Below are 4,983 nucleotides of genomic sequence, written 5' to 3' on the forward strand. Positions count from 1 at the left end.
AAAATAATAAAAAATATAGAATCTCTTCTTCCTGGCTCTGGGAGTGTAAATTTGCACCAACACTTTGGAAAACTGGCATGACTTTCTAATGCAAGAAAATCACCTAGACTCAGACCGAGCAGTTCCATCCTAGGTATGTGCCCTCTCATAGGGCACAGAGAGACTCCAGCAAGAATGAGATTTCTGCAGCTTTGTCCAGTCTCTAACTTGGACACAGCCCAAAAGCCATAAGCAGGAAAGTGAATGGGTAAACCAAGATCTGTCTATACAGGGAACTGACAGCAAGCACAACAAATAACCAGTGACCACTCCCCCACTTCCTCCCAACCTCTGAACTCTGCCAGCCAAATTGCTTGCCTTTGGGTCTTGGCTCCAAGGGCACTTTCTCCTAGAGTACTTTCCTTCCTGACCCCTAGCCTGAGTGGAGCTCCCTAAACTTTCCTCTCCCACTATTGGATGGGAGTTTACCTGTTTCCCCTGGGCCAAGCATGGGCCTGGCACTTAAGTGAGAGGCATAGGGATTGAGTGCTTCAGGCTGAGGGTGCTCCACTCCTCTCCAGCAAATCTGAATTAGCACAGGGCTTCATGGGAAGGGTGTGATACTCTTGGTTATGGGTGTTGGACCCTCTGGGGCTGACTTGAACCAAGGAGGTTTAGTAAGGGGAAATGCAGCATCAGGTTAAGGGTGTATGGGGCTGGTTGCTCCTCCTTACCAGTCATCTTAGGTAAATTATTTAGCCTTTCTTACCTCAGCTGCTTTTATCTGTAAAGTGGGGACAATAGCACTGACCTCCTAGTTGTGGGGTCTAATGACTCAGCTTATAGGTTAACAACAGTCTAGTGAAATAAGCCAGACAGAAAGGACAACTATTGTATGATGCTACTTATATGAGGTACCTAGAATGGGCAAGTTCATAGAGACAAGTAGAATAGAGGTTACCAAGGGCTACAGGGAGGGGGAAATGGGGAGTTATTGCTTAATGGTCATATAGTTTCTCTTTAGGGTGATGAAAAACTTTTGGAAATAGATAGGGGTGATGATTACCAAAAAAAGAACTTATAGACTTAAATACATTGGAAGACATCCTGTGATTATGAATTAGGAGACTTATTATTGTTAAGATGACAACACTCCCCAAAGCAATTCTATAAATTCAGTACAATCCCTATCGAAATTCCAATGGTTTTTTTTTTTTCCCAGAAATGGAAAAACTGATCCTCAAGTTCATATGGAATTACAAGAGACCCTGAATAACGAAAACAATTTTTTTAAAAAATGAAAGAGAAAGTTCTTCCCAAGTTAAAAACTTACTACAAAAAGAAATGGAAAAACTGATCCTCAAGTTCATATGGAATTACAAGAGACCCTGAATAACAAAAACAATTTTTTTAAAAAATGAAAGAGAAAGTTCTTCCCAAGTTAAAAACTTACTACAAAACTATAGTAATCAAAATAGTATGGTGTGAAGTCATGCATAATGGTGGAGTCACAAGCTCTAGGGGTCAGTCCCTCAATCAAAGCAATAATTGAGCTGGAAAGAGCAGTGATTATAATGAGATATTTCAGAATTCTGGAACCTGATCAGACATTGAATAACAAGCAGGGGTGCTGGTTAAAGGGAGAGGCTGCTATTTGGTGAGAGAGTAGTATGAGTCAAGCAGTTCCACCTCACCCACCCCCATTCCTCAGTCCCACCACGGTTGTGGGGATAGCCCCAGTTCTAGAAGCAACTGACTGGTGCCAGGGCAGGTAGTGGGGATCTTGCCCTCCAGAAATTTGGGATTGCACTTTGGTGGGTCTGGAAGTACCCTAAGATGCTTGCTTTGGCTTCAGCCCTTTTGGATGCAATTACTGCCCCTACCCCCACCCCCACAGTGGCAGCATTTATCAGAAGATTTAAAGGGCTGATGCGTCTTAAATTTTTTTAGACAGAAGGTCTTTGTCAAGTCACAAGCTGACTGCAGAGATAACAGAAACTTCAATGACCACACAAAACAAGGAACACACACTTTGCAAAAATAGTTTGGAAAAATCACATTATGGATAGCCATAGCCCTCAACAAGCAAGATTTAGCAATCCCTGAGAAGTGGGAGAATAAGATTTCCAGAGTTACTGCAATATAATACTCAGAATACTCAGTTCTTAACAAAAAATTGTAAAGCATATGAAGAAATAAGAAAGTGGCCCATTCACAGGAAAGAAAAATTGACAGAAACTATCCCTCCATCCTTGTACCGGCCAGCTGCTGAAAAAAAAGAAAGAAAGAAAGAAACTATCCCTGACAAACTCTAAAGCTGAAAAGTACAAAACCTGAAATGGAAAATTCATTAGAGTCACAAAAAGCAAATTGCTTTCTTATATACCAGCAACGAACAACTGGAATTTGAAATTAAAAACAATACCATTTACATTAGCACCAAAAAAAGGAAAGAAAAGAAATATTTAGGTATAAGTCTAACAAAAGTATAAGATCTATGTGAGAAAAACACTAAAGTGCAGATTAAAAAATCAAAGATCTAGATAAATGGGGAGATGTCTCATCTACACGTATAAGATGATATTGTCAAGATGTCAGTTCTTCCCAACTTCATTTATAGATTAAACACTATCAGTAAAAAGTTATTTTGTGGATATGAACAAACTGATTCTAAAGTTTATACAGAAAAGTAAAAGGCCAAGAATAGCCAACACAAGATGGAAGAACAAAGTCAAAGGACTGGCACTACCCAACTTCAAGGCTTACTATAAAGCTACAGTTTGGTTGACAAAAATAGACAAGTAGATCAATGGAACAGAATAGAGCCCAGAAATAGACTCACACAAATACAGTCAACTGATCTTTGACAAAGAAGCAAGGGCAATTCAATGGATGAAAGATAGTCTTTTCAACAAATGGTGCTGGAAAATTGGACATCGACATAGAAAAAAAAAAAAAATCCAGGCATATCTTAAACCTTTCACAAAAAATTAACTCAAAATGGATCATAGACCTAAATGTAAAACACAACTATAAAACTCGTAGAAGAGGGGACTTCCAGTCAAGATGGCAGAATAGAAGGTCCCCAGAGTTACTCTTTCCCACAAATCAACCAATTTACAACTATAAAAAAGCAACGACAGCCAAGCTGGGGCTGTTAGAGCTCAGGAGAAGAGTAGGAGAGACCTAGAGAGTGTGTGAAGGTGGGAGAAGCCACGATGAGAGAAAGAAAAAACTGCTCAGACCATTTTGAGCCCCTGCTGCCTCCAGCCTGGAGCTGCTGAGTGCACAGAGCAGAAGCCAGCAAAATCTGCAGCTGTGCCATCTGGATGAAGTTGCATGGAGGCAGCAGAGAAGAGGGCCTTGGTGATCCCCAGGCCAGCAAGGCCACTAATAGTGTTCCCATGGACTCACATAGGAGTGAGGGGCCACAACAACTGAAGAAAAAGAGCTACTCAGAGGCTGGTGAGTAAGCGCAGGGGACCGGTGCACAGCCCATCGCATGGGAAGTGTCTGCAGCACGGATGGTGGGGGAGACGGGCCCACCAGGAGAACACGGGCACAGCAAGGACAGCTGATCTGCACCCCTATCAGCGAAGGACCACTCACAGGAGACTGGTCAGGAATATAGAATTGCATGGGGTGCAGTTTGATGAAAAGACTGAGGTCCAGACTAGAGTTTCGGATCTCTTGAGAGCCAGAAGTACCTATAAAGTCAACCATTAAAACGAGCTGCAAAAACCTTCCCTAGGGAATCAGCAGCAAAGCAGCGATCTAGCTCAACCACACAGCTCAAGTACTAGTCCCCACAGGAAATATCCCCATTTTAGAAGTAAGCAAAGGACAACAAATTAATTCCAGTACAGAGTTTAAATGGTGGGAACAGCAAATAATGCAACACAGAACTGAAAGAAAAAATAAAGTACCCACAACCAGAAACAGTTTCATATTAACTAGTAAAGGTCTCATTTCACCAAAGAACACCTATAACACATAGAAGGACTGGAAGTGCCCTGGGATAACAAGCCAGAAATGGGGGAGGGCTGGGGGCCTCAACGATGCCCCCCCAACACCCGCAACCAATCCCAAGGGTGGGGGATGAGGGTCTCGAACATGCCCCCCCATAGCCAGCCCAGTGGCAACCACCAAGCTGCAGCAAGAAGGGCCCTGCGTTCCCAAACTGGGACAGTGGGGGACAAGAGCTTTTTCACACCCCCCCTGACATCTGCACCCAGCCCAGCAATGACCAAGCCACTGCTGGAAGACCCCAGTCTCCCCTATGGGAATGAAGGTGGTGACACAGGCCTCAATCCCACCCCTCCTCCTACCGTCTTCTTCCATCCCATTTCCTTCCTCTTTCTGCTCTCCCCCTCCTTCCCTACTGCTCTGCAACAACATCCTAGAATGTAAAAAATAATGTGGGGTCAGCCCGGTGGCGCACTGCTACAGTGCGTCGCTTGGGAGCGCGGCGGCGCTCCTGCCGAGGGTTCGGATCCCACATACAGACCGGTTCCCGCTCACTGGCTGAGCGAGGTGTGGGCGCAGCACCAAGGCTTGCGATCCCGTTGCCAGTCCCGGTCCGGTGCGGGCGCGACACTGAGGGTTGCGATCCGTGGCCGGACACGAAAAAAGACAAAAAGGGAAAAAAAAAAAATAATAATAATGTAATAAAGTTTCATTTTCTTTTTTTTTTTTTTTAAAGATGACCGGTAAGGGGATCTCAACCCTTGGCTTGGTGTTGTCAGCACCATGCTCAGCCAGTGAGCAAACCGGCCATCCCTATATGGGATCCGAACCCGCGGCCTTGGTGTTATCAGCACCGCACTCTACCGAGTGAGCCACGGGCCGGCCCCATTTTCTTTAAAAAGAAAAAAAAACTCCTAGAAGATAACAGAGGACAATGTAGGTGACCCTGGGTTTGGTGATGACTTTTTTTTTTTTAATTTTTCCTTTTTGTCTTTTTTCATGTCCGGCAACAGATCGCAACCCTCAGTGTCGCGCCCG

The sequence above is a fragment of the Galeopterus variegatus genome, unplaced genomic scaffold (assembly GCF_000696425.1).
Source record: "Galeopterus variegatus unplaced genomic scaffold, G_variegatus-3.0.2 Scaffold701, whole genome shotgun sequence".
Lineage (NCBI taxonomy): Eukaryota > Metazoa > Chordata > Mammalia > Dermoptera > Cynocephalidae > Galeopterus > Galeopterus variegatus.